This window comes from Myotis lucifugus, unplaced genomic scaffold (assembly GCF_000147115.1).
Source record: "Myotis lucifugus unplaced genomic scaffold, Myoluc2.0 scaffold_21, whole genome shotgun sequence".
NCBI classification, from domain to species: domain Eukaryota; kingdom Metazoa; phylum Chordata; class Mammalia; order Chiroptera; family Vespertilionidae; genus Myotis; species Myotis lucifugus.
The window spans coordinates 4489635-4505009 of NW_005871069.1; the positions used below are offsets into that span (position 1 = coordinate 4489635).

The 15375-nt window shown below is 37.6% G+C and overlaps 1 pseudogene; it reads right to left on the minus strand.

The window, feature by feature from the left end:
- Nucleotides 1-483: 483 nt before the first annotated feature.
- Nucleotides 484-15375, minus strand: part of LOC102434989 — a 43523-nt pseudogene continuing 28631 nt past the window's right edge.

Genomic DNA, 15375 nt, shown 5'->3' on the forward strand with positions numbered 1-15375 from the left:
CATAAAAATACATTATTTAAAGTTTATTGTCATGATTAGGCTAAGTAGTGGCATTGTTTATTTATTTTATTATGTACAAAATTCCATATTGCTTTATATTAGGAAAAGTGGCTAAAATAATATGAATAATTCTGTAATAAACAAACACCTATTTATTTTTTTTCAAATTTTCCCAAATATTTATGGAAGTGGGGACTCTTGAGTTTAGTATTCACATTTTCAATGTGATTACTCCCACTATTTGTGTAGACACAACTTAGTTTCTTTTTTTTTTTTACACACATGCCTTGTTTTATTGTGCTTCACTTTACTATGTTTTACAGATGTTGTATTTTTTTTTTTCAATTTGAAGGCTAGGTACTCCGCCAGAAAAAGCATTGCAACTTGCTTTATTGCACCACATGTTTTATTGCAGTGGTGTGGAACCTCCAATAACGTCTGTTGATACCTGAGTTGACTGGTCTGTGGAAAGCAATTGGATGTTTAGCTGAGGGTAAGTACTGCAACTTTGGAGAGCACCTTGTCTTCAGTGCAATTCAGCAACTCTCCAGTTTTAGGCAATGATAACCTGTGTTCTTGATTCCCTTTAGGAGGAATATATCCACTGAGACGGGAGGACAAATTCCATTTTCCACAAGCTTGTTTTACTTTGAGCTTCATTTTCTTTTTTTTCAGGGTCATGAAGAACGGCATGCCTAGTGAGACTGTTTGATTGCAAAAGTATTGCCACAACCAGTGTGTTTACATAGAAACGGATGCCATTCCTCATGAAAAGAGAGAATATGGCTCTGAAGGTTGAACTCAGTTGTGTAGGTTCTACCACAGCCTTCTCTTGGACATCGACACACATCCCTTTCTGGGTTATGCATTTTCATATGTTGCTTCAGATAATCTTTGCATTTAAATGTTTTCTGGCATATTTCACATATCATTTTCTCTTTATGGGTTTCTAGCACATGTTTCAGAAGCTCTGTTCATTATTTTGCCACAGAGGAGTATTCTTTTTGACATTTGTAGCCCTCATGGACCTTCCCATGTCGCTTCAGCCTGCTGGGTGCACTTGAACAGTGTTTCATTGCTATGCTGGCATTGATGTGTTTTCAGCTGCTGATAGTCTTCTTACAACCTTCAAAACTGCATACATATTGTTTTTGTTGATTTTAATGTTTGTGTTCAAAATGTTTCTTCAAGTTTGATTTTGTCTTGAATTTTGGTCACAGCCACTAGCTACCTACACAAACAAAAGGTTTTTCTCCATTGTGAAGCAGGGCATGGCGGCTCAGGTCCCTGACAAAGGCTTTGCCACACCCTTCATGGTCACAAACAAAGGGTCTCTCCCCCGTGGGCTTGCACAGGTGCACATCTAACTTCCAGGCCTTATTCTAATAGGAATTCTGGAAGGAGCAGATGAACCTTCTAGGAAGCCTGAGGAGCAGCAGGGCAGGCTCTCACTGGCCCTGACCAAAGCCTCAATGATGGTCACGGATGATACCAGCTCAGGGACTAATGCCAGGGGCTCCAAGGCACCCCACAACTTAGTTTCTTTTCATGGCTAACCTGCAGATCTAGACTTTTAATTGCAAACTCTGAGATGTAAAGTAACTACAAAGGATGCTCTGAAATAAAAACTTTCGTAATTAAAAAGCAGTTTATAGTGGGTAGTCATGCCCTAGGCTGGTTTCTTCCCTGAAAAAGATCAACTTTGATTTTTACTGAGCCTATTGTCTTTTTGAATCTAAAATAACATACCTTTGGAATGTCAGGGTAACTTGTAACTTCCCTTTTTTCCAGAATCCTCAGGGTACAGCCAATGCACCAGGGTGAAACCACAAATTCCCTCCTTATTCTTATTGTGTTAATTGCTGACTGTTAACTATCCTGTAAAAGAAACATGTGTCTATCTAATGCTTCTTATCTAATGCTTCTTATCTAATCCCAGAGGTTTCCCACTTTGCTTCCTCCCACCTCCCTAATCTATCACCACTGGATTTCATGTAATCCACACATGTCTCCTCATTTGATGATAATTTGTAAAACTAGGTGAAAAACTGCCATTCTCCAGAGCATTGTCTCAATGTGATGACATTCTGTTTCATGGCAATTGTCGACAGTTTGGCTCAAATAAACTCACAAAAATTATTTAGAGGTTTAAATGTTTATAACATTAACATGACCAAACAACACAAAATGGGCTCAGTTTTGATATTTTAAAAAGTCTCCAAAATAGGAATTATAAACACAGTCACAACTAAAGGAAAGCATATTTTGAAAGTAAAAAGGATGTGTAATAGCAATATTTCATCAGATAAAAGAATTTAAAAGAATTTGCAAACTTGGAGATAGATGAATAGAAATTAACCAATCTAAAAAACATCAAGAAACAAACAATGAAAAGAAATGAACAGACTCTCAGGGAAATGTGAGACCCTATCAGGTGCACCATCACATCTAATAATAGACAAACAGGGTAATTGACCGTACCTTTGCTACGCTTCCCATTGGCTAATCAGCGAGATATGCAAATTAACCGCCAACAAAGATGGCGGTTAATTTGCATATGTAGGCGTGAAGTGGCAGAGTGAAGACTGAAGGCGGCTCCAACCGGAGCAGCGAAGGCTTTGAGGGCGACTGCGGCCGGAGTGAAGGCCTGGGTCCCAGGTGCCGAAGGAAAACCGGTGCAGGCAGCCAGGGGAAGGGAAGGCCTATTGCATGAATCTTTTCGTGCAACAGGCCTCGAGTACATAATAAGAGCACCAGAAAAAGAAGAGAGACAAAGAGGAACCAAAAAACTATTTCAAGGAATAATAGTAGAAAATGTCTCAAATGTATTTTAAACAATATTTTTCATATTATGGAAGCTCAATGAGTTCCACATAGAATAAATACTTCTTGTTTATCTTTTTTATGTCTATCTTCTTTTTATTATCTTTGTGTCTGTCTTTAGTTCCACAAATGGACACATCATAGTAAATATCAGGGTTACATTGGAATTAGCCTTTTAGCCTCCTCAATAGAAATAGTGGTCATCCTTATATTTTCTGCAACACTGAGTATATAATCAGCAAGATATGCAAATTAACCGCCATCTTTGTTGGTGGTTAATTTGCATATCTTGCTGATTAGGGGATAGATGAATAGAAATTAACCAATCTAAAAAACATCACTATATATATATATATATATATATATATATATATATATATATGCACATACAGGAACTCTATAATGAATTATCAAGGATCCTGAAGATAGCAGAAAGCACTGATTAAGCCAAGGTTTTATCAATGATATATTTTACCATAAATCTTTCTTTATCCTCATCTGAGAATATATTTTCATTGATTTGAGAGAGAGAGGGAAATATCGATGTGTGTGAGAGAGAGAAAAAAAGAGAAAGAGAGAGAGAGAGAGAGAAAGAGAGAGAGAGAGAGAGAAACATTCATGTGAGACAGAAACATCAATATGTGCCCCGACCAGGGAGTGAACCTGCAACCTAGGTATGTGCCCTGACCAGTACTGGAAACTGCAACCTTTTTATAGGGACATAAATAGAATATTGGGGACTGAAACATCAATTTTAGGAGAATATAGGCAGGCTTAGGGAATTTTTAGAATTAGGGTCCATGGAAAAACACAGGGCTACAGACTGGGAGAAGGTACATCTCCATAACACAGGGAAGCCAGGTGCAGTTACATTTCCAAAAGACAAGGGAGCAGCAACAGTTGCATTTACATAAGACAAGGAAGTAGCAATTGTGCCTTAAATAAATAGGGCCTTATTTTTATCATATAACTAAAGTCTGGATAAAACTAGTGCCAGTCTTAGTTCAGCTATTCCACATTGTCATCAAGGATCCAGGTCTTTTTATCCTTCAGCTCCTTTATCCTTGTGTGTAGACTGTATTATTGTTCTCAGCCATTCAGTCTCCTCTGCAGTATAACATTGCAGTGTGCTAGAATGGGTTGATGTTGGACTTGGACTTGCAACATGCATTAGCCAATTGAATGTATGTGGAAGGAACTGTGTGTGCTAGTTCTAAGCCAAGATCTTAAGAGATATCGTACTCTCATGCACTACTATGACCCATCATAAGAAGAACTATCTTAGGAAGCCACTGACACAGAAGAATGAGGAAATACATAGAATAGACTTGAACGAAACTCACAGCTTGGAGCCAAGTCCAGCAGAGCCAGAGATGACTTTCACATTTTTGAGCAAGAAAATAAATTTTATTGTTGTAATGCACTGAGATTTCAAGGTTTGTTAGAAAGAAAAATTGACTAATATACTTTGCATGTTGACTTTCCATCCTTATGCCTGTAGCCTTATGGCCTCAAAGTGGTTACAAGCTTCAAAAATCAGTAATTGTCTTCAAAGGCAGAAAGTTGGGGATGGGAGGAGAGCAACCAAGGTGGAGAAAAACCTCCTTGTGACTCTTTCTTATCAAGGAATAAAGATATTTCCCAGAAAAAAATTATTCTATTATAACAAAAACTGCTTTATGTAGTAAGATTTTAGGACTTATCTATGATATAATGTAAAACTTAGCTACATTTTTCTTTGTAAATATGCAACTTTTTGGCCTATAAAGCATTTACCAGTCAGCAACTTATTATGTTTTCACAGATATTAAAAAAATCTATATTAATAGTGCTGGGAAAGAGCTGACTTCTCAGTAGCTAAGTGCATGTTCAAGGTAAAATCTGAGGTTTTCACCCTTGTCGTAGAAAAAGCATGTGTCAGCTCCATGAAGAGCAGGGTGTTATTTTGATAAGCTTATGCTCCCCCACTTTGTAACAAGTGTTTCTTTATAATTCCCCATGACAACTTTTCCAAACTGACTAATGGGAATAATACTATCAAATTATTTCCTTAATGATGAAATAGTAGTATTTTGAAGAGTAGGCTGTTTGCAAAGAAACAGAGAACTCTGCAGATGAGTTTTAAGTTCCTGATTTCAAAGTTGTGATTATTGTTTCTGGCAGTAGTGGGCAAATGGAAATTTGTCATAGAGATGCTCTGCTAATTGATGTGTTTACATAAGTTCCAGTTTTAGTTATAGTTTTCATATTCTGCATTAAAGGAACATAGATATGACTCTTATTGCCTAATGTATCACATATTTTACATTTTGAGAGGGTAAACTAATATACTAATGTTAAATAATAAGTCTTGAGAAGTAATGCACATTTAAAAAACTTTTTATTTAAATTTATTGGGGTGACATTGGTTAGTAAAATTATATAGGTTTCAGGTGTACGATTCTATAATATTTCATCTGTATATGTGTTTACCCCAAGTGAAAACTTCTTCCATCACCATTTACGCTCCCTCCCTCTCCCCCCGCCGCCCCCATACCATCTTCTACCAGCCCCATCACCTTTTCCTCTGGTAACCACCATACTGTTCTCTGTTTCTATGAGGTTTTTCTTTCCTTAATCCCCTTTTTACCCAGCCCCCAAACCTGCTCCCCTCTGACAACAGTCAGCCTGCTCTATATCTATGAGATAGTCTCTATTTTGCTTGTTAGTTAATTTTGTTCATTAGATTTCACATATGAGTGAAATCATATGGTACTTGTCTTTCTTTGTCTGGGTTGTTTCACTTAGCATAGTGCTCTCCAGGTTCATCCATGCTGTCCCAAAGGGTAAGATTTCCTTCATTTTATGGCCAAGTAGTATGCCATGGCATAAATGTACCACTGATTTTTAAAAAATATGTTTTATTGACTTTTTTACAGAGAGGAAGGGAGAGGGATAGAGAGTTAGAAACATCAATCAGCAGCTTCTTGCACACCCCCTACTGGGGATGTGCCTGCAACCAAGGTACATGCCCTTGACTGGAATCGAACCTGGGACCCTTCAGTCTGCAGGCCGACTCTATCCACTGAGCCAAACCAGTTAGGGCACCACTGATTTTTTTTTAACCACTCATCTGTTGATGGACACTTGTGCTGCTTCCAAATCTTGGCTATTGTAAATAACTGCAGTGAACATAGTGGTGCATATATTCTTTCAAATTAGTGTTTTGAGTTTCTTTGGATATATTCCAAAAAGTGGAATCTCTGGGTCATAAGGCAGTTTTGATTTTAATTTTTTTTCTTTTCTTTGTAAATTTATTTTTATTGCTTTCAGAGAGGAAGGGAGAGGGAGAGATAGAAACATCAATGATGAGAGAGAATAATTGATTGGCTGCCTCCTGCACATCCCACACTGGGAATCAAGCCCACAACCTGGGCATGTGCCCTGACCCAGAATCTAACCACGCCTTCCTTGTTTATAGGTGGACACTCAACCACTAAGTCATACTGGCCAGGCTGTTTTTAATTGTTTAATGTAACTGCATACTGCTTTCTACAGTGGCTACACCAGTCTGCATTCCCACCAACAGTGTGGAAGGATTCCCTTTTATCCACATCCTCATCAGCACTTGTCTGTTGATTTACTAATGACTAGAGGCTTGGTGCATGAATTCATGCACCAGTGGGGTCCCTTGGCCTGGCTTGTGGGATTGGGTGGAAACCGGCTCTCTGACATCCCCCAAGGGGTCTCGGATTGCGAGAGGGAGCAGGCCAGGCTGAGAGAACCCACTGATGCATGATTGGGGCTGGGGAGGGACGTGGGAGGTTGGCCAGCTGGGGAGGGACCACAGGAGGGCTCCAGGACATGCCCAGCCCCTCTTGCTCAGTCCTGATCAGCCAGACCCCAGCAGCAAGCTAACCTACCTGTCAGAGCGTCTGCCCCCTGATGGTCAGTGCACGTCATAGCATGTGGTTGAGCGGCCTTAGAATATCATTAGCATATTACACTTTGATTGGTTGAACGGACGACCAGAAACTTAGCATATTAGGCTTTTATTATATAGGATAGCCATTCTGACAGGTATGAGGTAAGATCTCATTATGGTTTTAATTTGCATTTCTCTGATGATTAGTGACTTTGAACATCTTTTAATATGTCTATTGACCATCTGTATGTCCTCTTTGGAGAAGTGTCCATTTAGGTCTTTTGCACATTTTTTAATTGTATTGTTTGATTTTTTGGTGCTGAGTTTTATAAGTTCTTTATAAACTTTGGATATTAATCCTTTATCAGATATATCATTGGTGAATATGTTCTCCCATTCAGTGGGTTTTCTTTTTCATTTTGTTGATGATTTCCTTTGCTGTGCAAAAATGTTTTAGTTTGATGTGGTCTAATTTGTTTATTTATTTTCTTTTGTATCCCTGAGATGATATATCAGGAAAAAATATCACTACAAGAAAATTACAAGATTTTACTGCCTATATTTTCTTCTATAATTTTTATGGTTTTGCATCTGACATTTAAGTCTTTATTTCATTTCGAGATTATTCTTGTGTATGATGTAAGAAGGTGGTCTAGTTTCATTTTTCTTCACGTATCTGTCCAATTATCTCAACACCATTTATTGAATAACCAACTTTACCCCATTGTATATTTTTGACTCCTTCATTGACCATTAATTGACTATAAATGTGTGGGTTTATTTCTGGGCTCTATATTCTGGTCCATTGATCTATATGTCTGTTTTTATGACAGTAACATAAACATTTGGCTGTTTTGATTACTATGGCCTTATAGTATAGTTTGATATCATGTAATGTGATTACTCCAATTTTGTTTTTCTTTCTCAAGATCACTGTGGCTATTCAGGGACTATTGTGGTTTCATATAAATAGCTGGGGTAGTTGTTCTAGTTCTGTGAAATACACTATTCATAGGAATTGTGTTGATTCTGTAGATTGCTTTGAGTAATCTGGACATTTTTATGATATTAATGCTTCCTATCCATGAGCACAACATATGCTCCCACTTATTTGTATCTTCTTGTTTCTTTCTTCAGAGTCTTATAATTTTCTAAGTACAGGTCTTTTACAACCCTAGTTAAATTTACTTATACATATTTTATTTCTTTGATGCAATTGTAAATGGTGGTGTTTTCTTAGTTTCACTTTCTGACAGTTCATTATTGGTATATAGGAGTGCAACTGATTTCTGGATATTTATTGTGTATCCTGCTACTTTACTGAATTTATTTATCAGTTATATAACTTTTTCTGGGGTTTGTTATATACAATTTGATGGCATCTGCAAATAATGACAGTATTACTTCCTCCTTTTCAATATGGATGCCTTTTACTTCTTGTTCTTGTCTGATATTGTGGCTAGGACTTTAAGCACTATGTTGAATAATAATAGTGAAAGCAAACTTCCCTGTCTTGTGTCTGATCTTAAGGAAAAAATTATTTTTTAAAAATAACTGACAAAACCCATTTAAATTCCTACTCCATATGAAGTTCAGTGGGTTCTGGTGAGGAGAAATGTGAGAAAAATACCTGTGCTATACTTAGAATTTTCCCCTTTTCTTAACGTGACCACTAGTTTCAAATACATTGGTCTTACTAGCTTTCTCTACCTCTAGGATAACCCTTTTCCAGAAGCCTTCAGGAACTTATTCCAATAGACCCCAGCTAATGATCACACTTCCCATGGTGTTTAGGGCCCACGCCACAATGGACATGGGCACGGGAAGGTACACTTTAAAACACGACAAAAACATTCCAGGGCTGGCATATAACACTCTTGTCTCTGAGAATTTTACAACCTAAAGGAACTCTTTGTGAGGCCCTGCTTAGAAACCAGGCTCTGTTTACCTGCTTCTTTACCAACAACTCACACAGACCTGCTATCCAAAGGGACAAATATTTACTCAGACCTTCCTCACAGCAGGAACTTGGGAAACTTGTCCTGTTTTTGTTGTTCTTGCTTTTGATTTCCTAATCCAGAAGCTTTTATGATAAGTAAAAAAAAATGTTCCACAAGCAATACCAAAAAAAAATGTTTCTTTTGAGATAAAGTGACCAAGAAAATAAACATTGATATTGTGATAACACTGCCTTGGACTCTGAAGCGGGCATAAGATCTGAAATTTTAGTGGTTCTCTTATGTCACTTTGTTCTGACAGTAACTGGTAGGAAGATAACAAACATTCACATGGTGTATCATTAATGAAGTTTTGAGATAAAATAATTGCTCATCAATTTTTAATGGGGACCATAAATGTATTTTCAAATCTCAGCTACCTTCTCCTTAGGAGGGCATATTTTCTTCTAAGAATATTTCAATTTTATTTCGGAGTAGTTAGGGCAGCCAAAGGTAGGTCCTTTGCTAGTATTTTTTTTCCCGTGCATATTATCACCTGTGAAAATGAGCACAAAATATAGAACACTGAAATGAAGCAACATAAGTGACACAGCAATTCTTGTACAACATAGCAATATTTTTCACTTCTTATTTTAAAAAGCCTTTCCCTCTAGGTAAAATGAAAGGCATTCTCCCAAGGCACTATAAACACTTCAGGAAAGAAAAGAAGGGAAGAAGGCAAATGCAGTCACTTTGCTTTGAACTCAGTGGCTTGAGAGGAATGTCTCAGCAAGTCATAACTGTAACACATATTTTCATATTCTGAGTCACAAGATCAGCATCAAATCGCAACTCACAAATAAGTAAAGAGCTCCATTGCTCTTTGGCACCTATTATGTGCCAGGGATGTTTCCAGATGCTTTACATACCCATCTCATTGACCCTTATTCACAGAGGAGGTGGCTATTTTGCAAATGAAGAAAAGGAGTGGCCCTTACCAGTTTGGCTCAATGGATACAGTGTTGGCCTGGACTGAAAGGTCCTGGGTTTGATTTCAGTCAAGGGCACATGCTCAGTTTGTGGGCTCAATCCTCAGTAGGGGGCATGAGGAGGCAGCCAATCAATGATTCTCTCTCATCATTGATATTTCTATCTTTTCCTCTCCCTTCCTCTCTGAAATCAATAAATATATTTTTTTCAAAAAAAGAAAGAAAGAAAAGGACATATAAAGAGGTTACCTAACATTTTCAAGGACATACAACTTTTGTTTTGTTTTTACATTCTAATAAAAATGCTTGCCTATATTTACTTCTTTTTTGTTTCATAGATGAGGAATTGTGTCAGAGTTTTCAAGTGGCTTTCCATGGTCACATTTCAAGCAAATTGTAAAGCAAGCCAATTAAAGCATATCTACGCTTGCATCTGCTGCTGTGATAGGGTCTGTGCGGACATCAACTGGGAGATGGTTAGAAATGCAGGAGGTTCCAGCCAAGATGGCAGTAAAGATAATGCAGTACTCAAATCCTCACACAATCACATCAAAATTACAACTAAACAATGCAACAACCATCATTCACAACCATGATGTCTAGTTAAACAGAAGTCCTATAACTAAGAATATAAAGAAGAAGCCACATCAAAACTAGTAGGAGGGGCATGCCCCATCACAGGGTTCCAGTGCTGGGAAGAGAAGCCCCCACAACTTCTGGCTGTAAAAACCAGTGGTGATTGTGGCTGAGTGGCATGGTAAAGGTTGCTCTTGCTGGTTTGGCTCAGTGGATAGAGCATGGACCCTGGCTCAGGCTCCTCCCCAGATGCCTGTTGCTTCGCACACTGCTACATCCCTCGGGGGATGTTGGGCTGCTGGTTTTGGCCCAATCCCTGCAGGCCTGGTCTTCAGGGATTGGGCGAAACTGACAGTCCGACATCCCCCGAGGGGTCCCAGATTGTGAGAGGGTGCAGGCCAGGCTGAGGGTCCCCACCAGTGAACTAATCCATGCACTGGGTCTCTAGTAGTTAATAATATCATAATAACTATGTATGGGGTCAGATGGGTATTAGATTTATCAGGGTGATCATTTACTAAGTGATATAATGTCTAATCACTGGGTTTTATATCTAAAACTAAGATAATATTGTATGTCAACTGTAGAAAAATAAAAATTACTTAAAGTAAAAACAATAAAGAAATGGAGAGTTTTAGGCCTTACCCATAACTGGTGAATCAAGATCTGCATTTTAATAGCCTTTTCCTCATTATGTGATTCCCATCTACACCAACTTTGGATAGTCACAAATTCATTACTCTAACCCCCTCAAATAGACAGGTTGGCAAGTTAAACATGTCAGTGTTTCTAACGCAGTGGATGACTTTCCCCAGCTTTACAGAAGCTACCTGAGACTGATAAACACCCCTCCCCTTCCCTCCTCCACTTGTGCCTCACAACCCTGCCTGACCCCATCCCTGCACCCACCCAGACATCACTGTCCATCCTGTATATAGGATCTTCAGTTCTTTTCAATTTTCTTTTCAATTAAACTTAACCACATGAAACAGCAGTAACCCTTGCTGCTGGCTCACTTGTGAAGCGGCTGACCTGTTTCTTTCTGGAGAGCCTCCCAAACAGCTCTTCGGTTCTATGAGTCTGTCACCTCCCAATGGGGTGAGAGAGCCCCTGAGCCTCCCACTCCCTTGTGCTGCATACCTGGAGTTTTGCCTAATGGAGCATTGACTGGCCATGCCCCCAGCATTAGACCATTACTATCAAGAAACATGTCCTATGTGCTGGAATGCTGAAAGGGCATTTTCACGGGCACTGAGCAACAAGGAGTGCAGACATGTGGGCCTTCTGCACTGCTTAGAACTTGTAATAACACTTTAAGGCTTGGGAGGATTTTTAAAACATAAAACAGCAAATTTTTGTATTATCTATTTAGTACTATGCAACTCACTTCTGCTATAATAATCTGGCATCTATGTATTGTCATCCTAAATTTACAGATGGGGAAAGTGAGACGGGGATTTGTATGAGTCTGAAGTCCAGTCTGAGATTTATTTTTACAGAATATTAAGGAATATTGAGAATTCTTATGTTAGACCTCACATCATGATTGATAACTCAGAAACAAATATTTTTCCTTTTGGACCATTTCCATTTATTCAGGCAATGGCTTACTATCCTCATTCATGCAGGTGATGAGTTATTAAACAAAGCATAATATATATCTTCATTATCCTAGGCAACAAATGTCACTAATAAGCATAACTTCACATTGGATTTTCTTAGTGAATCTAATGGTAAAAAAACCTTTTCTTAGTGGACAATTGTGGCCAAAAATATATATGATTCATAGTTTCTTCCCAAGATTGCTTAAAATGATAGTGGTTAGATTATAAATCTGCTTAGATATGATATCTTGATTTTATTTATATCATTGAAGTTATCTTTCAGTTTATGGAAGTATCTTCATGTTTCATTTTCTCTTTGACTCAGTGTAAGGAATATCATAGAAACTTAGAGGTCATTAATTTCAAACTCCTCACTAAAACTTTTGTCTAAATATTTTTAAAAATAATTTATAAGTTGCCCCAGTTATTTGTATATTGCTCTTAATCAAATTATTAAACTTTGCTTTAATGAGCAATTTCTGCAGAAACTGTTTTTCAATTATAATTGTAAGCATAAAAGTGATTATAGTAGATTGTTATTCTTCTACCTTTAAGCGAAAAGCCATTTTAGCTACTTAAAAATCTAGTCCTGAATAGATAGTAGACTCTGAAAGAATAAAGGCTGTATTTTCAGTGTGCATATAGTATCTAGCAAGTACTATTTATTTACCTATTCATTCAGAAAAGACTTATTGGATGTCAGGCACTATGATAGATTCTACAGATACTATGCAAATGAAATGCATATTACTTATTGCCTCTCCTACTAAACGGTGAGGTCAGAGTTGTTTTTTATTTTGCTCATTGCTGCCCTGGCATCTAGAATGGTGCTTGGTACATAATTACAGTTCAATATATGTCTGTTGAATGAGTTGAATAAAGGAAATGAATAATGTCATCAGTCTAGTAGAGGAGGTAAGAAAAAGCAAAATATATGAGATTATTTTCAAATTATGACAATTGCTCTGAATAAATATAATGCCCTAATTTCTGACAGGGAATAATAGAGGGAAATGTTCTTTTTTATTTGTAACATCTGTCATAACCACTTTTGGTAAAGTCTTGCCTAAATATGACTATTAAAATAATAATGTAGCCCTAACCGGTTTTGCTCAGTGGATAGAGAGTCTGCCTGCGGACTGAGAGGTTCCAGGTTCGATTCCGGCCAAGGGCATGTACCTTGGTTGTGGGCACATCCCCAGTGAGGTGTGTGCAGGAGGCAGCTGATCGATGTTTCTAACTCTCTATCCCTCTCCCTTCCTCTCTGTAAAAAATCAATAAAATATATTTAATAATAATAATAATAATAATAATGTAACATAATTTGTATGGTAGAGAACATTTTTTTTATAATTAGCTTATTGGAGTAGTTTAAGGGTGGTCCTTGTAAAAAATATCAACTATATTTGATTAGTGCCTGTCAAGCACCTTGCACTGTCCAAGATTCTGAAATCACGGCAATGAAGAATACAAACACAGTGAGGCTCCTGGCTCCTTCCTGCTCTGGGCATCCCAACTATGGAATCCTGGGATGATTCCCAAGGTCACTGACTGCAGATGTGTGAATCAGGAGCAGCGGTTCTCAACCTGTGGGTCGCGAACAATAAAAATACATCCTGCATATCAGATATTTACATTACGATTCATAAGAGTAGCAAAATTACAGTTATGAAGTAGTAATTTTATGGTTGGGGGTCACCACAACATGAGGAACTGTATTAAAGGGTTGCGGCATTAGGAAGGTTGAGAACCATTGCAGGGTCAGGATTCAGGGCAGATACATCATAAAAATTCTTTAAGACACATTTAAGGTCTAAGTTATCCTTCAATCTAATAATAATAGCTATTCCAACACTCATCTATAGCTTAGAAATCCAGTCTAGGACAATTTTTACACTTTGTTTAAAATTTCTGAGTTTTAATTCCCTAATTAGTAAAACAAGGGTATCAGACTAGTTCCTGGATACCTGAGTAGTTCCTAGGTGTTTGCTTGCCTGAGTATAATTTGATTTTTTAAAATATATTTTATTGATTTTTTACAGAGAGGAAGGGAGAGGGATAGAGAGTTAGAAACATCGATGAGAGCGAAACATCGATCAGCTGCCTCTTGTACACCCCTCACTGGGGATGTGCCCACAACCGAGGTACATGCCCTTAACTGGAATTGAACCTGGGACCCTCCAGTCCGCAAGCTGACGCTCTATCCACTGAGCCAAACCGGTCAAGGCTGATTTTTTTTAATGGAATTTGCTAAAATTCCAAGTGAGAGAATAATAAAATGTATAGTGCATTTTGAATCTGTTTGCTTTCTAAAATGGGGATATTATTTTTTTAATGATTTCACCACTTCTATTCCTTACCCTAGATTTATATTATTTCACATTAAAAAAAAAAAACAAACACTTGGGTGCAAGTTTTCAATTACTTTTCTCTAATATGACTGCACAATTTATAATAGAGAAAAATTGGGGGCATTCATTTTCTTTTGTAATGGGGATGGTGGTGGATATAGTCAATGAATGTGTCTTTTTACTTGTCTTATTTGTTGGTTTTTGTTGTGTGTTTTTTTATTGTTTTTAACCATTGGAAAGCAGAAATCGGGAGCAAATTTTTTCTGTTTGGCAATTCTCCCATTATAAAATTCCTTCTGTATAGCAGGTCTTTTAAGAAAACAGTAGGCAGATACTTAAAATTAGATGATAATTGCCTTCAGTTTAGTGACTCACTCCTCAGGAAGTGCTCTTTCCTGTTTACATTTTAATTTTTGATTTTTCCAGCTGGCCTAAATGCTTAGAGGTAAGCATAAGAAACCTGGCAGTCTGTAGCGTACACTGTGTGAAGCCATCTGTTTGTGTGGTACAAAAGGCAGCTCTTTGGGTGCCACTTTCATCACTGTGGAAAGGCAGCATTTATTCCTCCCCAGTCATCTCCTCTCATTGCATTCCCCATCAGTTCCCCCATTCAGTGGAAGACCCAATTAATGTCAGGGACAGCGGGTTTGACAGCTTGCCAACACAGGTGTGCTGCAACTGCTCTTCTGTTTTTATTTTCCCTTCTATATAAGGAAAGAGAAAGAGTATATTTTCCATCACAGAGCAAAGGATCTGACAGAATATCTGATGTATTTTTTTTAAAAAAAATAAAGCTTGGGAAATATAATAAAAGTGTATTTTATTTTGTAAGACAAATATTTATTCAGTTTATTATAATATCTAAAATGATAACTACTCACTAATTAATTTAATGATAAACGTGACTAAATATATGTTATTTTTCAGCAAATATATGTATACCAAGCATAGAAAATGAGTAAGGTATCAAAGGTTCATTAACCAGTGATGAAGAAAGAACTCTATAAATAGCACATAAAAAACATGAATATAAATGTATAACATAAACCATAACATCCTATATAATGAAAGGCTAATATGTAAATTGTCCCCTTGACCAGGAGTTCAACCGGGAGTTCAACCAGGGGACAGGGCCAGAGGCCAACCGCCCAAGGCCCCTCCCCCCCAGCACTGGCAGATCGGCCCCCATTG